Source organism: Arachis hypogaea, chromosome 11 (genome assembly GCF_003086295.3).
Source record: "Arachis hypogaea cultivar Tifrunner chromosome 11, arahy.Tifrunner.gnm2.J5K5, whole genome shotgun sequence".
Classification (NCBI taxonomy): domain Eukaryota; kingdom Viridiplantae; phylum Streptophyta; class Magnoliopsida; order Fabales; family Fabaceae; genus Arachis; species Arachis hypogaea.
The window spans coordinates 50,239,721-50,267,502 of record NC_092046.1 but is presented as its reverse complement, the minus strand read 5'-3'; the positions used below and the strand labels follow the sequence as shown (position 1 = coordinate 50,267,502).

General features: G+C 39.2%; 2 non-coding genes across 2 annotated transcripts; one reads left to right on the top strand and one right to left on the bottom strand.

The window, feature by feature from the left end:
* Window positions 1-7,224: 7,224 nt before the first annotated feature.
* On the bottom strand, window positions 7,225-7,331 carry LOC112724949 (small nucleolar RNA R71). The gene has a single exon (XR_003164086.1). It is a non-coding gene; the product is annotated as a small nucleolar RNA R71 (small nucleolar RNA).
* An 8,326-nt stretch (window positions 7,332-15,657) lies between these two features.
* On the top strand, window positions 15,658-15,765 carry LOC112725451 (small nucleolar RNA R71). The gene has a single exon (XR_003164560.1). It is a non-coding gene; the product is annotated as a small nucleolar RNA R71 (small nucleolar RNA).
* The last annotated feature ends 12,017 nt before the right edge of the window (window positions 15,766-27,782 follow it).

Genomic DNA, 27,782 nt, shown 5'->3' with positions numbered 1-27,782 from the left:
CCTTTTCCATTGCTTGTTATGAGATTCGCTATGCTAGCGGGGGTAGCGAGGCAACCTACAGACATCATGTTCAAGATCCCAATTGGTAATCAATTCATTCCATGTGGAGATCTACAAGGATCCGTAAAGAAGATACTCTCCAAGAGGAAAGAATGCATATGTATTTATCTTGGAAAGAAAATACACGAGTGAATGTGAGAAAGGAGATAAATGGGATATTAGTGTGTTTTTCTTATGTGTATATAGGATGATATATGATTAGGTGGGTTGCTTGAGCTAATCAAAGAATCAATCTACTAGTCCACTTAACCATTGTAATCTTACCCTTATCCTAACCCCATTACAACCCTCCAAAGACCTCATGATATTTGTATTCATGCCTCAATATTTGTTGATTGTTAGATGATTAGCAAATCCTAGAAAAACATGATTAAAGGAGCATTGAGTGATTAAGCCCTATACACTGAGTGATTAGAGTGTAAATACATCTGGTGAGGGGTTCGATTGCTCAATTCTATGATTCCATCTTTTACCTTGTGTTTTCTTGCAAGTCATGGAATTAAATTTTTGAAAACTTCAAATCAATCTTTGGATGTTGATCATATTGCCTTAATTCCTTGTCTTGGCCTTAATGATCTATCTTGAATTAATTGGGAATCTCTTGTTTGTATTTTTACCAAACTCAATAGGGAACCATAGTATAGACATAGGTAGTTAATATTTTGCTTAGTTGCATGCATCTAGTTAGTTCATTAAATAAGTTGTTGCCCTTTTACCTTTCTCCTTTGATTGAGATTAGCATGAGGATATGCTAGTGTTTAAGTGTGGGAGAATTGATGAATCCATATTTGATGATGATTTTTGGTTAGAATGGAGTGGATTTCATCATGCAAACCTACATTTATTCCCTTAAATAGCATGCTTTTGAGTTTTCCTCCTAAATTGTGCTTGATTGTGAAAACATTCTCTTTTGAGCTTAATTTGATCAATTTTACTCCATTTGCATTCTATTCAATACCTTGATATTTTTGGTGAGTGATTTTAGATGTAATAAATAGGAATGGCTTAGTAAAGATGGAAGAGAAGCATGCAAGAAGGAAGAAACATGAAGAAAATAAATGAGAAAAACTTTGCGACGTGTGCATGCGCACAGCCTCTTGTGCGTACGCACAACATGAGATTCGGCCAAGTGTGCGTATGCACAGACCTATGTGTACGCACAGATACCAGTGCGTGCCTTCATTTAAAAGTCACGTGGCTCGCATTTGGAAGGGTTTGGAGGCCCAAATCTGATGGCCTAGAGCTTATATTGGAGGGGTAACACTTGGAAAAACATAACATATCATTAGGAGTAGTGTTAGATAGTTTTACGAGGCTTTAGGTTTAGTTTTCTCTAAGTTTTCTCTTAACTGTATTAGAGTTTTCATTAGGGTTTATATTCCAAGTGCTATTTCCATTTTTTATCTTGGATTTTTGCATTCCTCCATTGTAAGTATTTCTTAATTGCTCTCTTTTATTACTATAATTTTAATACTCTTTCTTGTAGTTAAAGATATATTGTTATTATATATACTTTTTGCAATTTTGATCTCTTGATGAACTTGATGATTGATGATTATTATATATTTGGTTGAGTTAGTATTGTTGCTTTTGATCATTTATTGCTCATAGTTTCAAGCATTTTCTCAATTTTCTTAATCCAACATTTAGTGATAATTCTTGGATTGTTAATTGTTCTTTCTTCCACTAACGCTAACTTGTTACTAAGGCAATTAGCAAGTGAGTTAGGATTTATGGATTAAGAACACTTATGCTCACTTGATCTATCCTTCGATGTTAAGGGTTAACTAAGTGAGATTAATCCATCATAATTGTCATAGTTGTTTGTTGTTATAATAAGGAAAGGATCCCCTAACTCAATCCAAGCCAAGAAGCCATTTATGCTTTGAGTTACAAACACACACATCAATCAGTTTTACATCTTACTTGTTCATATTACACATAGCTAGTTCTTTAATTCCTTTATTGGTTCATTAACTGAAATATTGAATGTTCTTTTATTCCTTTAATTGTTCATCTCCTTATTGAAAATTTCGTGATTGTCACAACCGAAATCGTGCATTATTGATCGCTATTCCTTGGGAGACGACCTGGGATTCTACTCCTGGATTTAATTGGTTTTAAATTATGACATATCTAATCAAAACTTTGGTTGCAAGTCACTTTGTCAGTTGGAACTATACATACAACGTTGAAATTCCATCTTTCCTCCCTTTTCGGAGAAAGAGAATTCCTAATCGACGATCCGGCATGCACAAAAGCTCTAACCAGCTCGTAGTCATCAGTAACCACCATAAGAAACTGTGTGAGATTTGTTCGGTTGCGATAATCCTCATATGCCTTAGCATCAGTGAAATCTTTAAGAACAGGCTCACACGAGGTTATTTGATCCCAAATAAATTCTATCTGAGCAAGAAAATCAAAAACTGCTTGTCCATATTCTTGCTTAAGGCTATGAAGCTCCTTTAGCAGTTTCAAAATGCCCAAAGTGTAAATGAACGCCTGGAGTATAAGTGTTGCGAAACCACTATCCCAATCTTCCAATTTCTCTGCAAAGTCTTTCTTAACATCCTCCTTAGATTTGGAGGTCCAATCCTTTGATCTTTTAGTCACAGTTGGTTTAATAGGACGAACAACATCACCAGTCACATAGCGCCATAATTTTTTCCCTTTAAGATATCTTCTCATAGATTCAACCCAATGAGCATAGTTGGAGCAATTAAGGATAATAGGAATAGGCTAAAAAACATATGCTTTTTTCATAGTAGCTGAAACAAAGACGAAAAAGGAGAAAAAACTGCAAAATGAGAGCAAAAATTGAGAAAACAGAGGGCAGAATCCGAAAGAGCTTACCAAAAAATTTTAGGGAGGGTTCTAGTGTCTACTGATACGTAAGCATCTTATACCTTTTTTCTAGTAATTTTTATATTGTTTTGAGTTATATTTTATTTAAATTTACTTGATTTTAGTGCAAAAATCACATTTGGATGCTACTTTAAGTTTTTCTTGTGTTTTATGGTTTTAGATGAAATTTGGAGTAGTTTGGAGGAGCCTGGAGCAAAAGAAGAAAATGCTGCTAGCACCTTCCTGAGCGCTGAATGCCTACTTGGCGTTTCACGCCAGCGGGGGAGCAGGGCCAGCAATGTTACTCCCCCTCTCTGGCGTCTCATGTCCAAATTCTGAAGTAAAACACCAGTAGCAGCCTGAATAATACTCAACTGGGCCTCCAAGTGGATGTAGCAATAAAAGAAAACAATAATAAATACTTACAATGGAGGCAAGGAAAAATCCAATATCAAAATAGAAATAGCACTTTGCAATATAAACCCTAATGAAAATCCTAAGAAAGTTGAGAGAAAACTTAGAGAAAAACTAAACCTAAAGCCTCCTAAAACTATCTAATACTACTCTTAATGATATGCTATGTTTTCTCAAGTATTTCCCCCTCCATATGAGCTCTAGGCCATCAGATTTGGGACTCCAAACTCTTCAATTCACAAGCCACGTGACTTTTTAATGAAGTCACACGCTGGTACCTATGCATCCACACAAGAGGTTGTGCCCACGCACACTTCGCAAAGCTTTTCTCCTTTATTTCTTCATGTTTCCTGACAAAGACCAAGTTGTAAGTTAGGATTTTTCCAAATAGATTCTCGTTGCAAATATAGCTCCGAACCAACAATTGGCCAATATTCAAATTTAATTCAAAATATTGTCACAATTCAAACCAAACATAAACAGAGAGTATTTAACTCCCAGGTCGTCTTCCCTAGGAACTAATGCTGATAAGCGCATACAATTTTGGATGTGGAAATAAGGGGGTTTTTCGATGATTGAGATAAATAAATAAAGAGATTAAAGAACAAGACAAAATTATAATTAATAAACTAATGAAGGAATTGAAGAACTATGTATGTAACATGGACAAGTAATGCTATAAAAGTGATGGAAAAGTGGTTCAAAACATGAATGGAACCTTGACTTGGGACGAGTTATGGAATCCCTTCCTTGCCATAACCACAACTATGATAATTATGATGGATTAATCTCACTAAGTCAACCTTAACATCGAAGGATAGGTTAAGTGAGCATAATTGTCATTAATCCACAAATCCTAACTAACTTACCAAATAAATTGGGAAAAAGCTAGCGTTAGTGGAAGCAATAACAACTAACAACCCGAGAATTATCACTAAATGTTGGACATTATAGTTCTAGTAATCCATATACTCATTTCCCCCAAGCCAAGGGGTGGAAGTTACCATATAATCAAAATTGGCATTTCATCGAACACATAATGGGCATAAACATAAAACATGGCAAAATTGGTAAATGAATGAAAGCTGTGAATCATAAATGCTCAAAATCAATAAAAGCAACTCAAACAAACATGAAATAATCATCAAACATCAAACTAACCATCTAGGAATCCAAAATTGCAAAAATCAAAACTTGAAGTATAAAATGCTACAAACCCTAATTAAGAACCCTAAGAGAGAATTTCCTAATCCACACTACTCCTACTCCTACAATGTGAAGAAAATGTAAAAATAAAGTTCTAAGTCCTCAAGCCTCATATGGCTTCATTTCCCCTTCATATAGCACCTAAAATCAGCCTCCAAAGCCTTCAGATATAGGCCAAAAGAGCCCCAAAATCGTGCAGCACGTGGAATTTTAATGAAGGCATGTGTAGACACCAGTGTGTACGCACAAACGTGGGTGCACGCACACTCTGCCAAAATCTCTTCATGTGCGTACGCACAAGAGGTTGTGTGCACACACACTAGGCGATGCTTGAATGGACACGCGACGCGCACGATGCGACTCACGCGCTCACGTGGTTCTGCTCTAATGGTTGTGCATACGCACGCAGGTCTGTGCGTACGCACACATCGCTGTGCTCTTCTCCTTTGATTCTTCATACTTCCTCTACTTTGCATGCTCCTCTTCCATTCTCTCCAAGCCATTCCTACGTTATACATCTGAAATCATTCAGAAACAACATCAAGGCATCGAATGGGATAAAATTAATCGAATCAGGCACAAAAGAGCATGTTTTCATAATCAAGAACAAATTTGGAGGAAAGTACAAAAGCATGCTATTTAAGGGAATAAGTGCAAGTTTATATGATTAAATCCATTCAATTTTAACAAAAAATTATCATCAAATATAGATTCATCAATTCCCCCACACTTAAATACTAGCATGTCCTCATGCTAAACACACTCAAAGGAGATAGATGAACGGAAAAAATGATTTATTCTATGTACTACCTAAATGCATGCTACTATCCTAAAGGTTACTACCAATATGTACTATGCAAGGAGTTTGTAAAATAAACCATGTAATTTCAATCCATCACAAGAAAGCTTTAGGGCCAATGTAAACAGTTTATGCACTAAAATCAATGTCCAAAGAGTTGAATTGAAATTTTCAAAACTAACCAACAAACAACTTACAAGAAGATAAAATATGAGATGCAAGAACATAGAATTGAGCGATCGAACCCCTCACCGGATGTGTATTCACTTAATTCGCTCAGTGTTTAGGGCTTAATCACTCAATTCTCCTTTAATCATGCTTTTCAAAGATTTGTAAGTCATCTAATAATCAACTAGTATTTGATGCATGAAAAATAAATATCATGAGGTCTTTGGAGGGTTGTAATGGGGCCAGGGTTTAGGTAGGATAAATATGGTTAAGTGGACTTAAAGAATTAGTTTTTTGATTAGCTTAAGTGTCTACCTAATCCTATATCGCCTATATACTCATAACAATGCAACCTATGACAGTAGATTCATCTTGGAAGGCATTTGGGTCAACGTTGGCCCTCAAACGTTGACTCCAACTTGAAGCACCAGAACTTGTAATTCAAACAGATCTCTTCTCAACAGCAAAGGAAACCGATTGGAAGCCATTTCAACCCAATTCCATCAAGGCTAAAAGCCCAATTGAGAGATTGAAGATCAATGGAAGAAAGTGTATAAAGAGCTTAGAATTTAAGTTAGAAAGGGAGATAATTTTTTTTGCCCACTTTTACGTTTACTGCACGTTTACTTCTCAGTTCATTTTACTTTTCTGCAATTGTTTGAATTCTGTAATGTATCTTTCAATTCCATTTTCCATTTTGAGAGCTATGAACAACTTAACCACTTTCATTGGGTTAGGGAGATCTGTGTAAATTCAATGGATCAATACTAGTTTTCATTCTTCTTCTTCTTTCTTTTCTCTTGATTTTACTAGAAAGCTTTCGTTCTTCATCCAATTGGATAGTTATCTTGGGAAAGAAGCTATTCATAATTGGATCTCCTCGGAATCTTCGAAGAGGAATGAGGAGATCATGCTACAATTTTTTTCTCACATTGGATTAGATTGTGGTTTGGATGGATATAGTGACATGTAATCCTACCAATACTTTGATACTTGAATTTGTGTGGTATAATTAGTGACCAAACTTCATCTCTTCCCATCAGCACTTAAATTAAGGAATTGGGTAATTGTTCATACTGAAAGAGATTATATTGCCAAGGAATTGGAATTGTGAATTCTTACTGGTTGCTGCTTGTTGTGCTACTTGTATGACAGGTAGAAGAGAGGTTTCAACCTCTTTTGATAGTGAATCGGAAAGAACCTTCCTGAGATTAAGAAGGGAAGCAAGAGGAAAGAGGGTTGTTGGTGCAGAAGAGGAGGAAGAAGACTTTGATATAACCATGGGGGATGATATGGAAAACCATCATGAAGGAGAGGTGAACAATCATGCCAGAAGCGGTGTAGCCAACCCTGCTAGACCAGAGAGGAGAGTTCTTTGATCCTACATCAATCCAAACTCAGGAAACTGTGGTAGCAGCATTCAAAAGCCAACTATCCATGCTAATAATTTCGAATTGAAGCCTCAGCTCATAACTCTTGTGCAAAACAATTGTTCTTTTGGAGGAAGTGCCCAAGAGGACCTTAATGAGCATCTCACTAAATTCCAAAGGATATGTGACACTGTTGAATCTAATGGTGTTCATCATGACACCTATAGATTGCTACTATTTCCATTTTCTTTGAGGGACAAAGCATCAAAATGGCTGGAGTCATTTTCCAAGAAAAGCTTGACCACCTGGGAAGATGTAATGAATGGATTCTTAACAAAGTTCTACCCTCCACAAAAAGTAAACAGGCTGAGAACTGAGGTGCAGAAATTCAGACAGCAGGATGGTGAGACTATTTATGAAGCCTGGGAGAGATTCAAGGATTTGACAAGAAGATGCCCCCTAATATGTTTAATGAGTGGGTGCAAATTCATATCTTTTATGAAGGGCTGAATCATGAATCAAAGAAAGCTGTAGACCACTGATGTGGCAAAAATTGGCCGATTAAGAGATTAATATAAGAAATACGTTGCAAGTACAGTTCTTAACCAGCGAAAATCCGCTCATTAATTTAGAAGGGTTGTCACAAATTCAGAATAAAAATACTGGGAGTAGGAATCCCAGGTCGTCTCCCAACGAGTTGACAAAAGAGTGCTATTTTATTAATCAGGAGTTTTCCAAGAAATTTTTAAGAGTTGAAGAGCAGAAAAATAAAGGATTGTGAATTAAAGCAACGAAACTTAAGGAGAGAATATATATAATCAAATAGAAGCCTTGACCGAGGGAATGATTAATTGAAAGTTCTATCCTTGTTGGATTTTATCAAGTGTAGTATCAAGAGGTTGTTGTTTTCACTTAGTTAACCCTTACTAAATAAAGGAAAGTCAGGTGATTGAGCTGACTCATATTCACAAGTCCTAATCCTCTCCCTTGGGAAGGATTAGCATTAGTGCCTAGAGAGTTAGCCAACAACTTCCAATTTAACTAATCACTTGAGCATTCCAACTCAAGGGTCTCCTTTTAATCAACCCCCAAGTCAAGTTGCGAGTCTACTCCATTGACGTGAAAATTACTTACACAGAATTAAAAAGGGAATGAAAGGAAGACATGATAAACAATAAATGACAATTAATTAAAAGTAAAAATAATCCTTTAGATTAATAAATCCCAAAATGCAACATACGTATCTGAACAAGGTTAATAAGTAATCAAAAGAGTAAAGGAATAAGAAAGTAAACTAGAATAATAGAAACTTCAATGGAGGTAATGACTCTTCTCAATATCACTAAGGGATGGGAGGAACACTACCGATCCCGAGTGCCCTATCACTAGTGATTACTCCCGATCCGAAGCACCCCTTTTCTACTTTTCTACATAGATAGATCCGCAAAAGGAAATCTTCTTTCTTCACCGGGCTTTTACCATGTCTCCCGAACAATTTTAGTACATATGGCGCAAGACGATGGCACTTCTTTTTCCAATGACAGATCGGATACTTTATTCCTTTCTCCTCTACAGGATCAGGAGGCTAACCTCTATTAGAAATGGCTTTCTTTGGTTGTTCCGCGGGATGCCTTTTCGGTGACGTATAAAAGAGACAACTTGTGCATCTTACAAAAGCATAAAACTAGAAATCTATGAATGTAAAGGAAACCTAGAGGAAGTAGTAATTTCTCTCTAAGATTCAAAACTAAAACTAAAACTAAGCAAATGAGAATGTGTCTTGAGTCTCTGTTTATCCCCTGACTCTAGTCTGTGTTTCTGGGCTGAAAACTGGGTCCAAACTCAGCCTAAAATCGCTCCCAACATTTTCTGCGATTTTTGCAGGTAGCGCATGTCACACGTATGCGTCGGACATGCGTGCGCCTCGTTTGGCAATTTCGTTGTCATGCATACGCGTCAGGCACGCGCACGCGTCACCGTGCGAACTCCGATTCACGCGCACGCGTGAGCCATGCGTGCGCATCGCTCCTCGTTGGTTGTCTCCTTCATTTCTTGTGCTCTTTCCATTTTTGCAAGCTTCCTCTCCATCCTATGGGTCATTCCTGCCCTATAAAGCCTGAAAACACTTAACGCACAGATCACGGCATCGAATGGTATAAAGAGGGATTAAAAAAATACAGTTTAAAGGCTTAGGAAGTAAGTTTTCAATTATAAAACAAAACTAGGAAGGAATTGTAAAACCATGCAATTTGTATGAATAAGTGTGCAAATACTTGATAAAAGCCACTCAAATCAGCACAAGATAAACCATAAAATAGTAGTTTATTGGTGCACGAAATTGTGATGTCCAGGCTCGAACAATCCCTGGTAATGGCTCCAAAGCTTGGCGCTTTGATCTTAATACATAATTGTCACAACTTCGATACAACTAACCAGCAAGTGCACTGGATCGTCCAAGTAATACCTTACGTGAGTAAGGGTCGAATCCCATGGAGATTGTTGGTATGAAGCAAGCTATGGTCACCTTGTAAATCTCAGTCAGGCGGATATAAAGTGATAATGGTGTTTTCGAATATTATATAATAAGATAGGGATAGAGGTACTTATGTAAATCATTGGTAGGAATTTCAGATAAGCGAATGGAGATGCTTTTCGTTCCTCTGAACCTCTGCTTTCCTGCTATCTTCATCCAATCAGTGAATAATATGCTCACGCACCCTGTCACGGCACGGCTATTCATCTGTCGGTTCCCGATCATGCTGGAATAGGATTCACCCTCCTTTTGCGTCTGTCACTAACGCCCAGCACTCGCGAGTTTGAAGCTCGTCACAGTCATTCAATCATTGAATCCTACTCAGAATACCACAGACAAGGTTTAGACCTTCCGGATTCTCTTGAATGCCGCCATCATTCTAGCTTACGCCACGAAGATTCCTGTTAGGAGATCTAAGAGATATTCATTCTAGCTTAATTCATGTAGAACAGAAGTGTTTGTCAGGCACGCGTTCATAGGGGAGATGGTGATGAGCGTCACACATAATCATCACCTTCATCACGTTCTTGGGTGCGAATGGATATCTTAGAAGCGAAATAAGAAGAATTGAATAGAAAACAGTAGTACTTTGCATTAATCTTTGAGGAACAGCAGAGCTCCACACCTTAATCTATGGAGTGTAGAAGCTCTACTGTTGAAAATACATAAGTGAAGGTCCAGGCATGGCCGAGATGGCCAGCCCCCTTGATCTAAGAACAATGCGTTCAAAGATGATCCTAAGATCCTAAGATGATCAAAAGATGCCTAATACAATAGTAAGAGGTCCTATTTATAATAAACTAGTCACTAGGGTTTACATGAGTAAGTAATTGATGCATGAATCCTCTTCCTGGGCCCACTTGGTGTGTGTTTGGGCTGAGCCTGAGTGTAGCACGTGCAGAGGCCATTTGTGGAGTTGAACACCAGTTTCTGTGCCAGTTTGGGCGTTCAACTCTGGTTTTGGATCCTTTTCTGGCGCTGGACGCCAGATTTGGGCAGAAGACTGGCGTTGAACGCCAGTTTACGTCGTCAATTCTTGGCCAAAGTATGGACTATTATATATTACTGGAAAGCCCTGGATGTCTACTTTCCAACTCAATTGGAAGTGCGCCATTTCGAGTTCTGTAGCTCCAGAAAATTCACTTTGAGTGCAGGGAGGTCAGAATCCAACAGCATCAGCAGTCCTTTTTCAACCTCTGAATCAGATTTTTGCTCAAGTCCCTCAATTTCAGCCAGAAAATACCTGAAATCACAGAAAAACACACAAACTCATAGTAAAGTCCAGAAATGTGAATTTAACATAAAAACTAATGAAAACATCCCTAAAAGTAACTAGATCCTACTAAAAACAATGCCAAAAAGCGTATAAATTATCCGCTCATCACAACACCAAACTTAAATTGTTGCTTATCCCCAAGCAACTGAAAATCAAATAGGATAAAAAGAAGAGAATATACTATAAATTCCAAACTATCAATGAAACATAGTTTCAATCATATGAGTGGGACTTATAGCTTTTTGCCTCTTGAATAGTTTTGGCATCTCACTTTATCCATTGAGGTTCAGAATGATTGGCATCTATAGGAACTCAGAGTTCAGATAGTGTTATTGACTCTCCTAGTTCAGTATGATGATTCTTGAACACAGCTTCTTTATGAGTCTTGGCCGTGGCCCTAAGCACTTTGTTTTCCAGTATTACCACCGGATACATAAATGCCACAGACACATAATTGGGTGAACCTTTTCAGATTGTGACTCAGCTTTGCTAAAGTCCCCAATTAGAGGTCTCCAGTGTTCTTAAGCACACACTTTTTTTGCTTTGGACCTTGACTTTAACCGCTCAGTCTCAAGTTTTCACTTGACACCTACACGCCACAAGCACATGGTTAGGGACAGCTTGGTTAAGCCGCTTAGACCAGAATTTTATTCCTTTAGGCCCTCCTATCTACTGATGCTCAAAGCCTTAGGATCCTTTTTATTTGCCCTTGCCTTTTGGTTTTAAGGGTTATTGGCTTTTTCTGCTTGCTTTTTCTTTTTCTTTCTATTTTTTTCTATTTTTTCGCCCTTTTTTTTTTTCTGCAAGCTTTGTTCTTTGCTGCTTTTTCTTGCTTCAAGAATCATTTTTATGATTTTTCAGATTATCGAATAACATGTCTTCTAGTCATCATTCTTTCAAGAGCCAACATATTTAACATTCTTAAACAACAACTTCAAAAGACATATGCACTGTTCAAGCATACATTCAGAAAACAAGAAGCATTGTCACCACATCAATATAATTAAGCTAAGTTCAAGGATAAATTCGAAACTCATGTACTTCTTGTTCTTTTGAATTAAAACAGTTTTTATTTAAGAGAGGTGATAGATTCATAGGACATTCATATCTTTAAGACAAAGTTACTAACTACTAATGATCATGTAATGGGGACACAAACATAGATAAGCACATAGAAAATGAAAAACAGAAGTAAGAAGAACAAGGAATGAATCCACCTTAGTGATGGTGGCGTTTCCTTCTTGAGGAACCAATGATGTCCTTGAGCTCTTCTATGTCTCTTCCTTGTCTTTGTTGCTCCTCCCTCATTGCCTTTTGATCTTCTCTTATTTCATGCAGCATGATGGAGTGCTCTTGATGTTCCACCCTTAGTTGTCCCATATTGGAACTCAATTCTCCTAGGGAGGTGTTGATTTGCTCCCAATAATTTTGTGGAGGAAAGTGCATTTGAGGCATCTCAGGGATCTCATGGAAATGAGCTTCTTGCGCCTCTTGAGCTCCATGACTGGGCTCTCTTGCTTGCTCCATCTTTTTCTTAGTGATGGGCTTGTCCTCTTTGATGAGGATATCTCCCTCTATGTCAATCCCAGCTGAATTGCATAGGTGGCAAATGAGGTGAGGGAAGGCTAACCTTGCCATAGTGGAGGACTTGTCAGCCACCTTGTAGAGTTCTTGAGGTATAATCTCATGAACTTCCACCTCTTCTCCAATCATGATGTTATGGATCATGATGGCCCGGTCTATAGTAACTTCAGACCGGTTGCTAGTGGGAATGATTGAGCATTGAATAAACTCCAACCATCCTCTAGCTATAGGCTTGAGGTCCAATCTTTTTAGTTGAACTGGCTTGCCTTTGGAGTCAATCTTCCATTGAGCTCCTTCTACACATATGTCCATAAGGACTTGGTCCAACATTTGATCAAAGTTGACTCTCCTTGTGCAGGGGCGTGCGTTCTCTTCCATGTATGGCAAGTTGAACGCCAACCTCACATTCTCCGGACTAAACTCTAAGTATTTTTCCCCGAACCATTGTAACATAGTTCTTTGGATCCGGGTTCTTACTTTGATCATGGTTCTTGGTGATCCATGCATTGGCATAGAACCCTTGAACCATTAAGATGCCGACTTGTTGGATGGGGTTTGTTAGAACTTCCCAACCTCTTCTTTGAATTTTATGTCAAATCTCCGGATACTCATTTCTTTTGAGTTTAAAAGGGACCTCAGGGATCACCTTTTTCTTGGCCACAACATCATAGAAGTGGTCTTGATGGGCTTTGGAGATGAACCTTTCCATCTCCCATGACTCGGATGTGGAAGCTTTTATCTTCCCTTTCCCTCTTCTAAAGGATTCTCCGGTCTTAGATGCCATCAATGGTAATGGAAAAACAAAAAAGCTATGCTTTTACCACGCCAAACTTAGAATATTGCTCGCCCTCGAGCAATAAACAAAAGAATAGAAGAAGAAGAAGAAGAAATATGGAGAGGGGGAGGGAGATGTGGTTTCGGCCAAGGAGAGTATAGAGGGGTGTGTTGTGTGAATTTGATGAAGAATGGAGGTCTTTATATAGGCAAGGGAGGGGGGTTAAGGTTCGGCCATATGGGTGGGTTTGGGTGGGAAATTGGTTTTGAATTTTGAAGGTAGGTGGAGTTTATGAGGTAGGTTTATTGGGAAGAGTGGGTGGATGTGAGTGGTGAAGGTTTAGTGGGGAAGAGAGATTGAGGTGATTGGTGAGGGATTTTTAGGGAAGAGTGTTTATGGGGTTGTGTGAAAGAGAGTGGTGAGAATAAGTGAGTGGAGGTAGGTGGGGATCCTGTGGGGTCCACAGATTCTGAGTGGATCCTGTGGGGTCCACAGATCCTGAGGTGTTCAAGGATTTACATCCCTGCACCCATTAGGCATGTAAAAATGCCTTTGTATCCAACTCTGGGCGTTCAGCGCCAGGTTGGTGGCCATTTTGGGCGTTCAACGCCCATTTGTGTGCCATTTCTGGCGTTGAACGCCAGAACCATGCCTGTTCTGGCATTCAGCGTCCAGAAGCTGCCCATTTTGGGCGTTCAGCGCCAGAACCATGCTCTGTTCTGGTGCTGAACGCCAGACAGATGCTCCTCCAGGGTGTGATTTTTCTTCTGCTGTTTTTGATTCCGTTTCCAATTTTTATATTTATTTTGTGACTCCACATGATCATTAACCTAAGAAAACATGAAAAACAATAATAATAGAGTTAGATAAATAAACATTGGGTTGCCTCCCAACAAGCGCTTCTTTAATGTCAATAGCTTGACAGCGGGCTCTCATGGAGCCTCACTGATGTACAGAGCTTTGTTGAGACTCTCCAACACCAAACTTAGAGTTTGGATATGGGAGTTCAACACCAAACTTAGAGTTTGGTTGTGGCCTCCCAACACCAAACTTAGAGTTTGACTGTGGGGGCTCTGGTTGACTCTGCTTTGAGAGAAGCTTTTCAAGCTTCCTCTCCATGGTTGCAGAGGGAGATCCTTGAGTTTTGAATACAAGGGAGTTCTCATTCCATTGAAGGACTATTTCACCTCTGTCAACATCAATCACAGCTCTTGCTGTGGCCAGGAAAGGTCTTCCTAGGATGATGGATTCATCCTCTTCCTTTCCAGTATCCAGGACTATGAAATCAGCAGGGATGTAAAGGCCCTCAACCTTTACTAATACATCTTCTACTTGTCCATAAGCCTGTTTTCTTGAGCTGTCTGCCATCTCCAGTGAGATTTTAGCAGCTTGCACCCCATAGATTCCCAGTTTCTCTATTACAGAGAGGAGCATGAGGTTTATCCCTGAACCAAGGTCACACAGAGCCTTAAAGATCATGGTGCCTATGGTACAGGGTATTATGAACTTTCCAGGATCCTGTCTCTTCTGAGGCAATGTCAGTTGATCCAGATCACTTAGTTCATTGATGAACAAGGGAGGTTCAACTTCCCAAGTATCAATGCCAAACAATTTGGCATTCAGCTTCATGATTGCACCAAGAAACTTGGCAGTTTGCTCTTCAGTAACATCCTCATTCTCTTCAGAAGAGGAATACTCATCAGAGCTCATGAAGGGCATAAGGAGGTTCAATGGAATCTCTATGGTCTCTAGATGAGTCTCAGATTCCTTTGGTTCCTCAGAGGGAAGCTCCTTATTGACCACTGGACGTCCCAGGAGGTCTTCCTCCTTGGGATTCACGTCCTCTCCTCTCCTCACAGGTTCGGCCATGGCGCTTATGTCAATGGCCTTGCACTCTCCTTTTGGGTTCTCTTCTGTATTGCTTGGGAGAGTACTAGGAGGGATTTCAGTGATCCTTTTACTCAGCTGGCCCACTTGTGCTTCCAGATTTCTAATGGAAGACCTTGTTTCATTCATGAAACTTACTGTGGCCTTAGAAAGATCAGAGACTAAATTTGCTAAGTTAGAAGCATTTTGTTCAGAGTTCTCTGTCTGTTACTGAGTTGATGATGGAAAAGGCTTGCTATTGCTAAACCTGTTTCTTCCACCATTATTAAAGCCTTGTTGAGGCTTTTGATCCTTCCATGAGAAATTTGGATGATTTCTCCATGTTGAGTTATAGGTGTTTCCATAAGGTTCACCTAAGTAATTTACCTCTGCTATTGCAGGGTTCTCAGGATCATAGGCTTCTTCTTCAGAAGATGCCTCTTGAGTACTGTTGGATGCAGCTTTCATTCCATGCAGACTCTGAGAGATCATATTGACTTGCTGAGTCAATATTTTGTTCTGAGCCAATATGGCATTCAGAGTATCAACTTCAAGAACTCCCTTCTTCATAGGCGTCCCATTGCTTACAGGATTCCTTTCAGAAGTGTACATGAACTGGTTATTAGCAACCATGTCAATGAGTTCTTGAGCTTCTGCAGGCGTTTTCTTTAGGTGAATGGATCCACCTGCAGAGGTGTCCAGTGACATCTTTGATAGCTCAGATAAACCATCATAGAATATATCCAGGATGGTCCATTCTGAAAGCATGTCAGAAGGACACTTTTTGGTCAACTGTTTGTATCTTTCCCAAGCTTCATAGAGGGATTCACCTTCTTTCTATCTGAAGGTTTGAACATCAGCTCTAAGCTTGCTCAGCTTTTGAGGAGGAAAGTACTTGGCTAAGAAAGCCGTGACCAGCTTATCCCAAGAGTTCAGGCTGTCTTTGGGTTGAGAATCCAACCATAATCTAGCTCTGTCTCTTACAGCAAAGGGGAAAAGCATGAGCCTGTAGACTTCAGGATCTACTCCATTAGTCTTAACAGTATCACATATCTGCAAGAATTCAGTTAAGAACTGAAAAGGATCTTCAGATGGAAGTCCATGAAACTTGCAGTTCTGCTGCATCAGAGAAACTAATTGAGGTTTCAGCTCAAAGTTGTTTGCTCCAATGGCAGGAATGGAGATGCTTCTTCCATGTAATTTGGAATTAGGTGTAGTAAAGTCACCAAGCATCTTCCTTACATCATTATTATTTTCGGCTGCCATCTCCTCTGCCTGTTCGAAAATTTCTGAAAGGTTATCTCTGGATTGTTGTATTTTAGCTTCTCTTAATTTTCTCTTCAGAGTCCTTTCAGGTTCTGGATCAGCTTCAACAAGAATGCCTTTTTCTCTGTCCCTGCTCATAAGAAAGAGGAGAGAAAAAGAAAAGAAGAGGAATCCTTTATGTCACAGTAAAGAGGATCCTTATTGTTAGTAGAAGAAAAGAATGAGAAATTCGAACACAGATAGAAGAGGGGGTTCGAATTTGGTGATGATGTGAGGAAGAGATGTTAGTTAATGAATGAATAAATAGAATAGGATGAGAGAGAAGGAGGGAATTTTTGAAAATGTTTGAAAAGGAGTTAGTGATTTTTGAAAATAGTTTTTGAAAAATGTTAGTAATTTTCGAAAATTAAGATTTAAAAATTAAAATAATTAATAAATTAAAAAGAAATTTTGAAAAAAGGGGTAGATATTTTCGAAAATGAGAGAGAGAGAGTTAGTTAGGTGGTTTTGAAAAAGATAAGAAACAAACAAAAAGTTAGTTAGTTAGTTGAAACAAATTTTGAAAAGATAAGAAGTTAGGAAGTTAGAAAAGATATTTTTGAAAAAGATAAGATAAGAGGATATTTTTGAAAAGATATGATAAAATTAGTTTTGAAAAAGATTTGATTTTTAAAATCTCAATTAATGACTTGATTCATAAGAAATCACAAGATATGATTCTAGAACTTAAAGTTTGAATCTTTCTTAACAAGCAAGTAACAAACTTCAAATTTTTGAATCAAAATATTAATTGATTATGTTATTTTCGAAAATTATGATATAAAATAAGAAAAAGATTTTTGAAAAATATTTTTGGAATTTTCGAAACTAACTAAGAATTTTGAAAAAGATTTGATTTTTGAAAGAGATTTTGAAAAAGATAAGATTTTCAAATTGAAAATTTGATTTGACTCATGAGAAACAATTTGATTTTAAAAATTTTTGAAAAAGTTAATCCAAATTTTCGAATTTGATGAGAGAAAAAGGGAAAGATATTTTTTTGATTTTTGAAATTTTTATGAAAAACATGAAAATTATGCAATGCATGAAATTTTTAGATCAAAACAATGAATGCATGCAGGAATGCTATGAATGTCAAGATGAACACCAAGAACACTATGAATGTCAAGATGAACATCATAGACACAATTTTGAAAAATTTTTAATGCAAAGAAATCATGCAAGACACCAAACTTAGAATTCTTTAATGCTTAGGCACTAAGAATTCAAGAATGCATATGATAAACATGAAAAGACACAAAACAAAAAATCATCAAGATCAAACAAGAAGACTTACCAAGAACAACTTGAAGATCATGAAGAACACTATGAATGCATGATATTTTCGAAAAAATGAAAGATGCATATGCAAGTGACACCAAACTTATAATGTGACTCAAGACTCAAACAAGAAACAGAAAATATTTTTTATTTTTATGATTTTCTAATTTTTTTGGATTTTTATTTTATATTTTTCGAAAATTATATGAAAAAGGAAAATAAGGATTCCAAAATTTTTAATATGAATTCCAGGAATCTTGCATTCTTAGTCTAAAGCTTCAGTCCAGGAATTAGACATGGCTCACTAGCCAGCCAAGCTTTCAATGAAAGCTCCAGTCCAAAACACTAGACATGGCCAATGGCCAGCCAAGCTTCAGCAGGTGATCATGGATCAGCAGCAGGTGGATGAGCAACAACTAATTTGCTCTTGATAACAAATTGCAAGCCTCAGTCCAAATGAATTTAGACATGGCTTTACAGCCAGCCAGGCTTCACATGCTTCATGAAACACTAGAATTCATTCTTAAAAATTCTGAAGAAAATTTTTGAAAACATTTTTTTCGAAAACAAAAGAAGAGTTTTTGAAAAATTTTTGAAAACTTTTTGAAAAGAAAACGAAAAGAAAGTTACCCAATCTGAGCAACAAGATGTACCGTCAGTTGTCCAAACTCAAACAATCCCCGGCAACGGCGCCAAAAACTTGGTGCACGAAATTGTGATGTCCAGGCTCGAACAATCCCTGGTAATGGCTCCAAAGCTTGGTGCTTTGATCTTAATTCATAATTGTCACAACTTCGATACAACTAACCAGCAAGTGCACTGGGTCGTCCAAGTAATACCTTACGTGAGTAAGGGTCGAATCCCACGGAGATTGTTGGTATGAAGCAAGCTATGGTCACCTTGTAAATCTCAGTCAGGCGGATATAAAGTGATAATGGTGTTTTCGAATATTATATAATAAGATAGGGATAGAGGTACTTATGTAAATCATTGGTAGGAATTTCAGATAAGCGAATGGAGATGCTTTTCGTTCTTCTGAACCTCTGCTTTCCTGCTATCTTCATCTAATCAGTCTTACTCCTTTCCATGGCTGGCTTTATGCAAGGGCATCACCGTTGTCAGTGGCTACATCCCCTCCTCTCAGTGAATAATATGCTCACGCACCCTATCACGGCACGGCTATTCATCTGTCGGTTCCCGATCATGCTGGAATAGGATTCACCCTCCTTTTGCGTCTGTCACTAACGCCCAGCACTCGCGAGTTTGAAGCTCGTCACAGTCATTCAATCATTGAATCCTACTCAGAATACCACAGACAAGGTTTAGACCTTCCGGATTCTCTTGAATGCCGCCATCATTCTAGCTTACGCCACGAAGATTCCTGTTAGGAGATCTAAGAGATATTCATTCTAGCTTAATTCATGTAGAACAGAAGTGTTTGTCAGGCACGCGTTCATAGGGGAGATGGTGATGAGCGTCACACATAATCATCACCTTCATCATGTTCTTGGGTGCGAATGGATATCTTAGAAGCGAAATAAGAAGAATTGAATAGAAAACAGTAGTACTTTGCATTAATCTTTGAGGAACAGCAGAGCTCCACACCTTAATCTATGGAGTGTAGAAGCTCTACCGTTGAAAATACATAAGTGAAGGTCCAGGCATGGCCGAGATGGCCAGCCCCCTTGATCTAAGAACAATGCGTTCAAAGATGATCCTAAGATCCTAAGATGATCAAAAGATGCCTAATACAATAGTAAGAGGTCCTATTTATAATAAACTAGTCACTAGGGTTTACATGAGTAAGTAATTGATGCATGAATCCTCTTCCTGGGCCCACTTGGTGTGTGTTTGGGCTGAGCCTGAGTGTAGCACATGCAGAGGCCATTTGTGGAGTTGAACGCCATTTTCTGTGCCAGTTTGGGCGTTCAACTCTGGTTTTGGATCCTTTTCTGGCGCTGGACGCCAGATTTGGGCAGAAGGCTGGCGTTGAACGCCAGTTTACGTCGTCAATTCTTGGCCAAAGTATGGACTATTATATATTACTGGAAAGCCCTGGATGTCTACTTTCCAACTCAATTAGAAGCGCGCCATTTCGAGTTCTGTAGCTCCCGAAAATTCACTTTGAGTGCAGAGAGGTCAGAATCCAACAGCATCAGCAGTCCTTTTTCAACCTCTGAATCAGATTTTTGCTCAAGTCCCTCAATTTCAGCCAGAAAATACCTGAAATCACAGAAAAATACACAAACTCATAGTAAAGTCCAGAAATGTGAATTTAACATAAAAACTAATGAAAACATCCCTAAAAGTAACTAGATCCTACTAAAAACATACTAAAAACAATGCCAAAAAGCGTATAAATTATCCGCTCATCATTTATCAATCTCCTCACACTTAAACATTAGCATGACCTCATGGTAAGCTCAAGGAGATAAAAGGATGAATAGGGGAAAGTAAGACTCATGAGATTTAACCAATGAATGCAACTATATGCTAAGATGATTCTGTCTACTTGGTTAAAAGTAAATAAGCTCTTCAAGACAAACATAAATCAGATATCACTAATTCAAATCATATAATAAAAGGCAAGTAAACTTTTAAGAAGATAGCTCATGAAAGCAGGGAACATAGAATCAAGCATTGAACCCTCACTGGTAGTGTATATGCACTCTAATCTCTCAAGTGTCTAGGGTTAATCACTCTACTCTTCTCTAGTCATGTTTTTTAGACTTTGTTCTTCATCTAACCAATCAAAAAAAAATTTAGTATACTAATGCAAACATCATGAGGTCTTTTCAAGGTTGTAATGGGGCTAAAGTAAGGGAGAGGATATATGTATGCTAAGTGAGCTACAATATGAATCTTTGACTAACTTAAACTCTTACCTAACATACACATACTCTATGCAATTCTAACATCATGCCTAGCTACCCATAATTCCCATTTTTGTATCACATACTCATGTACCAAATATTTCTTTAATTTTATCACATATGCATTGATTATTAAACATAGCATTGGGATAATTTTGTCCCCTTATTTAATTACCTCTTTATTTATTTATTTGAATATTTTTTTTCTTTTTCTCTCTCTTTTTTTATTAAAAATACAAAAGTAAACATAATAATTTAGCACCAACTAATAATTTACACTAACTAATAATTTAGCACGCTATTGCAACTCCCCGGCAACGGCACCAAAAATTGACGTGGCAGAAATTGGCGGATTAAGAGATTAATATAAGAAATACGTTGCAAGTACAATTCTTAACGAGTAAAAATCCGCTCATCAATTTAGAAGGGTTGTCACAAATTCAGAATAAAAATACTGGGAGTAGGAATCCCAGGTCGTCTCCCAACGAGTTGACAAAAGAGTGCTATTTTATTAATCAGGAGTTTTCCAAGAAATTTTTAAGAGTTGAAGAGCAGAAAAATAAAGGATTGTGAGTTAAAGCAATGAAACTTAACGAGAGAATATATATAATCAAATAAAAGCCTTGACCGGGGGAATGATTAATTGGAAGTTCTATCCTTGTTGGATTTTCTCAAGTGTAGTATCAAGAGGTTGTTGTTTTCACTTAGTTCACCCTTACTAAATAAAGGAAAGTCAAGTGATTGAGCTGACTCTTATTCACAAGTCCTAATCCTCTCCCTTGGGAAGGATTTTCGTTAGTGCCTAGAGAGTTAGTCAACAACTTCCAATTTAACTTATCACTTGAGCATTCCAACTCAAGGGTCTCCTTTTAATCAACCCCCAAGTCAAGTTGGGAGTCTACTCCATTGACGTGAAAATTACTTGCACAGAATTAAAAAGGGAATGAAAGGAAGACATGATAAACAATAACTAACATTTAATTAAAAGTAAAAATAATCCTTTGCATTAATAAATCCCAAAATTCAACATACGTATCTGAATAAGGTTAATAAGTAATCAAAAGAGTAAAGGAATAAGAAAGCAAACAAGAATAATAGAAACTTCAACGGAGGTAATGACTCTTCTCAATATCCAAAGCAAAAGCATAAAACTAGAAATCTATGAATGTAAAATAAACCTAGAGGAAGTAGTAATTTCTCTCTAAGATTCAAAACTAAAACTAAAAACTACGCAAATGAGAATGTGTCTTGAGTCTCTGCTTGTCCCCTGACTCTAGTCTGTGTTTCTGGGCTAAAAACTGTGTCCAAACTCAGCCCAAAATTGCCCCCAGCATTTTCTGCAATTTCTGCAGATAACGCATGTCACGCGTATGCGTCAGTCATGCGTGCGCGTCGTTTGGCGATTTTCCTTGTCACGCGTACGTGTCAGGCACGCACACGCGTCGCTGTGCAAACTCTGATTCACGCGCACGCATGAGCCATGCGTGCGCGTCACTCCTCACTGGTTGTCTCCTTCATTTCTTGTGCTCCTTCCATTTTTGCAAGCTTCATCTCCATCCTTGATGACTTGCATCATCTACCCTTTTTTCTTGCATAAAGAGGACCATAAAAGAGCATAAATCTCATTTGATCAGTACAATTCATACATTATTTGATGAATATTATGGTACACTACTTTGAGATGAGTTGTGCTGAATTTCAGGTGAAAAAGGCATCAAAAATGGGAAGAAAGCAACAAGAAGCTAGGCGTGTGAAACTGGCGTGCCACTTGGTAGCAAACGCCACAAAAATGCACTGGCGTGGCACGCCAGGAGCTAGGCGTGGCATGCTTGTACTAAATTCCAGAGGAGAAGTTCAAGCATACATGTGGGCGTGGCACGCCAGGGACTGGGCGTGGCACGCTAGTACAAAGTTCCAGAGAGCAACAATGGAGAACACAGCAAGGGCGTGGCACACTAGGTTGGGCGTGGCACGCCTAACCCATCAGCTACTATGGGCGTGCCACTTGAGCCAAGGGGCGTGGCACGCCAACTCACCACTCCAGGAACAACCTTCACTATGGCGTGCCACTTGGTATCGAAGGCGTGGCACGCCAAGCTTGAAGAGTCCACAAATGTATGGGCGTGCCACTTGAGCAGCATGGCGTGGCACGCTGGTACAATAATCTAGAGAAGGGGCTGAAGGCAATTGAAGACTGGGCATGCCACTTGAGGATCCAGGCGTGGCACGCCAAGTTTGAAGAGTTCACAAATGTATGGGCGTGCCACTTGAGCAGCATGGCGTGGCACGCTGGTACAATAATCCAGATTAGGGGCTGAAGGTGATTGAAGACTGGGCGTGCCACTTGAGGTCGAAGGCGTGGCACACCATCCTCTCAATCTCACTTAGGCGTGCCACTTAAGTTCGTGGCGTGGCACGCCAATGCACAAATAGACCAAAGCAAGGGCTGGGCGTGCCACTTGATGTCGAAGGCGTGGCACGCCAACCCAAGAATCTCACTATGGCATGCCACCTGAAGGCTGAGGCGTGGCACGCCAGCTATTGGAACCAAGGAAGGATCATGGGCATGGCACGCTGGTATAAAATTCCAGAGAGGGTGAAGGAGGCCAAATACATGGGGCGTGCCACTTGGTGTCGAAGGCGTGGCACGTCATCCACTATTCCTCACTTGGGCGTGCCACTTGAACCCCAGGCATGGCACGCCAGTGTGATTCAGAGAGCAAAGAACCATTGGGGCGTCCCACTTGAGTTCGTGGCATGGCACGCCAAACAAATGAATCACCTGTTCACAAAGGGGCGTCACATGCCAGACCCTGGGCGTGCCACGCTAGTTCAAGTTTCCAGAATCAAGAGAAGTAGAAAAGGCTAGAGCGTGCCACTTGAGCTCGAAGGCGTGGCACACCAAGGTTGTTATGAATACGAGCGTGCCACTTGAGGGACTGGGTATGGCACACCGAGTCAGAATTGAGGGAGCACGTGACACTCCCCTGGAGCGCCAACCACACGCCAGCTGGGAAGTCACACTTATTGAGTTTCTTTTCCCTCCAAAATGTAATTTTCCTTTTTCACTTTTGTAATTCTTTTATTTTTACTAGGAGTAGTATAAATACCCCCAAGGAGTACTGAGAAGGGGGTTAAGTAGTTAGAGAGATTAGTTTTAGATCTACTTTTATACTTCACTTTTGAGTACTTTTCTTTGAGCTATGAGTAGCTAAATCCCCTCTCATTGAGAGAGGGAGCTCTGTTGTACTTGATGGATTGATGATAGTGAAATCCTTCTTCTCTTCATCTTCTCTTTGATTTACTAGAAGGAATTTTGTTCTTAATGCTTAGTGTTCAATTATTTTGGGAAAGAGATTAAATGCAAAATGGGTTTCATGGGAACCTTGGGAAAGGAAACATAAAACCATGCTTGAAATCCCTTCTCACACTTGAGTAGAATCTGGGTTTTGGTGTTTGGATATGTGACATATAATCCTCCCTCTACTTGGACCTATGATGGTGTGTGGTATAATCAGGGACCAAGCATATCTCTCTTCATGAGCAATTGGACCAAGGAATTGGCTATTGATCAAGATCTGAGAGATTGAGTCACCAAGGGATTGGGGCTCAATCAATCATGATTGCCAAGAGGTCAATGAGTTGCATGATTGAAGAGGATATAAGCTAAACTTGATCCAAAGAGGCAACATCTCCTGATCTCAATGAATTTCCCGATGCTTATCTATCCCTTTCTTTATAGCTTAATTTTACATTCAGCAATCCCTCACTCCCATTTACATTCAAGTCATTTATGATTCTGCACTTTACATTCTGCCATTTCAATTTCTACACTTTATTGCTTTCTTTTATATTCAAGCCATTTACATTTCTGTCATTTGTAATTCTGCAAATCACAATCTACTTATTCCGCTTGACTAATTCATCACTTGATTAAAACTGCTCAAATTTGCCAATCTCTGTGGATACGATCCCACTCTACTGTGGGTTATTACTGGACGATAATTTTGGTGCGCTTGCCAAAAGACTGATTCACCATTTTTGAATGGGGGTGTGAATTGGACTCATCAAGTTTTATGGTGCCGTTGCCGGGGATTGGCTTAAATTTGACAGTGATTAAATTGATTGAAGAGCTAGATTAAGCAATTTAATTTCCGTGTTATTTTATTTTTTTAGCACTTTTTGTTTTTCTTTAATCTCTTCTCTAAGTTTTATTTCTTTTTTTTTATTATTTTAGTTACCCATCATCCATATTTCCACTCTTCTAACTATTCGATTAATTACATCAACAAAGCTAACCACTAATCTCAACAAGATTTTTTTACTTCACTTGTTCTCTGCTGGTTACTTGCCAAGTGTATGACAGGTAGAAGAGGAGAGAGTTTGTCTCCCCTTGATAGTGAAATTGAGAGGACCTTCCTTAGGCAAAGGAGGGATGCAAGAGGCAAAGGCATAGTTGGAGAGGAACTAGTGGAGGAAAATATAGAAACCACCATGGAAGAAGAAGCACATAATCATGTTGAAGAGGAAGCTGGCAATCATGCTGGGCAAGAAAGGAGAGTCTTAGGCTCCTACATCAACCTAAATCCAGGAAATTGTGGTAGCAGCATCCTAAAACCAACCATTCATGCTAATAATTTTGATTTGAAGCCTCAGTTCATCACACTTGTCCAGAATAATTGCTCATATGGAGGAAGTGCCCAAGAAGACCCTAATCAACATCTCAACACATTCTTGAGGATATATGATACTGTAAAGTCCAATGGGGTACACCCTGACATCTAAAAACTGCTCTTGTTCCCTTTCTCACTCAGAGATAAGGCAGCAAAGTGGTTGGAATCATTTCCCAAGGATAGCGTAACAACATGGGAGGAGGTCGTGAACAGATTTCTTGCAAGATTTTACCCTCTACAAAGAATCAACAGGCAGAGAGCTGAGGTGCAAACCTTCAGACAACAAGATAGAGAAACACTCTATGAGGCATGGGAGAGATTCAAATAGCTGACAAGAAGATGCCCACCAGAAATGTTCAATGAGTGGGTACAACTACACATCTTCTATGAAGGGCTATCCTATGAATTAAAGAAGGCCGTGGATCATTCTTCAGGAGGCTCACTCAACAAGAAGAAAACCATTGAAGAAGCCATAGATGTCATCGAGACTGTAGCTGAAAATGAGTATTTCTATCCTTCAGAAAGGACTCAGAAGAAAAGAGTGCTAGAACTCAACTCTGTAGATGCTTTGTTAGCTCAGAACAAGGTGATTCAGCACAAATAGCAGCCTTAACCAAGAGGATGGAGGCTAATCAAGCCAATGTCATTCAAGACCAAACTCATCAACAAGAAGGGAATGCACCAGAATCTGAAGGTGACTGGGAACAAGCTAATTATGTGAACAACTCATTCAGACCACCATATGACCCACACTCTAAGATATACAACCCAGGTTGGAAAAACTACCCAAATTTTGGGTGGGGAAACCAGCAAAGCCACAACCAGGACCACAACAAACCTTATCCATCAAATCAATATTCCACTCACAATCCCAACCATCAAACAAGCAACCATAGACCCTACCATAACTCACAAAATACATCATACCATAGCAACCAACCAATACACAACAACCTCAATCAAGACACACCACTCTCAACTATGCAACCATGTAAAATCAAGAGCAACTTTGAGAGGACGGAGGCTACAATAGCACAATTGTCATCACAGATTACAGGAACAGTCTCCACCTTTATGGAGAGACAAGCACAGACTGAAAGAAGGATAGATGCCAATCAAGAAGAATACAGGTCAAATTTGAAAAATCAAGGCGCAGTAATCTCAAAGTTGGAAGCACAAGTGGGGATCTTATCCAAGCAAATCCCACTGCCCACACACATATTTTTCAGTGATACCATGGCAACCCAAGAGGGAAATGCAAGGCCATTACACTAAGAAGCGGGAAAGTTGTGGAGGAAGGAACACCAAGCAAAGACAACCATGAAGAAAAAGTTGCAGAAAAGCATGGGAATAAGGATGAAGAAGAGACCCCTGCTCCACCTTCACTAAAACCAGTCCTGAAGCCTTATGTGCCAAAAGCACCATACCCACAAAGGCTTGGAAAAGGTGGGAAGGATGGCCAATTCTCTAAGTTCCTAGAGATCTTCAAGAAGTTCCAAATCAACATACCATTTGCTGAGGCATTAGAATAGATGCCACTCTATGCCAAATTCTTAAAAGAGCTTATAACAAGAAAGAGGAACTGGGAGGCAAAAGAGACCATAGTATTAACTGAGGAATGCAGCGCCATCATACAAAAGAAGCTGCCTCAAAAGCTGAAGGACCCAGGGAGTTTCCAAATCCCCTGCATCATAGAGGATATCACTATTGAGAAAGCTTTGCGTAACTTGGGAGCTAGCATAAATCTCATGTCCTTAACCATGATGAGAAGGATGAAGATTGAGGAAACCAAGCCAACAAGAATGGCACTCCAATTAGCTGACAGAACATTTAAGTTTTCACATGGGGTGGTGGAAGACTTGCTAGTAAAAGTGGGGAAATTTATTTTCCCAGCTGATTTTGTTGTGCTGGATATGGAAGAAGAGGCCAACACATCAATCATCTTAGGAAGGCCATTTCTAGCTACTGCTGGAGCCATAATCGATGTGCAAAAAAGGGAACTAGTCTTGAGATTGCATGAAGAGAAGATGGTCTTCAACGTCTTTAAAGCAATGAGTTACCCCAAGGAATCCATAGGAGAATGCATGATGGTAGACACCATGGAACATATAGTTCAAGGAGTTTTAGAAGAAGAGCAATGTGAAGGAGCTATAGAGCTGGAACAACCAACATCAAATAAAGAACTACCACAAGAAACCAGGAAGAATTCAGTCATGCCAACCACCACAGACACCAAAGATGCAGAGGCACCAAAACTAGAATTGAAAACCTTGCCACCCAGCTTGAAATATGCATATTTGGGTGCCAACAACACTCACCCAATAATCATAAATTCAAGTCTGAGTAAGGAGCAAGAAGAGGAGCTTATCCAAGTGCTGAGACAACATAAGGATGTCATAGGCTGGACACTTACAGATTTAAAAGGGATCAGTCCTTCAATGTGCATGCATAAAATCCTACTTGAAGAAGATTCCAAACCTTCAAGGCAACAACAAAGGAGGCTGAACCCAACTATGAATGAAGTAGTTCAGAAAGAAGTGTTGAAATTGTGGCAAGCAGGGGTGATCTACCCCATCTCAGACAGCCCTTGGGTAAGCCCGGTGCAAGTAGTCCCTAAGAAGGGAGAGATCACTGTTGTGGCAAATGAGAAGAATGAATTGATACCCACAAGGACAGTGACCGGATGGCGTATGTGCATTGACTACCGAAAACTCAATGAAGCCACTCGAAAAGATCATTTTCCCCTACCTTTCAT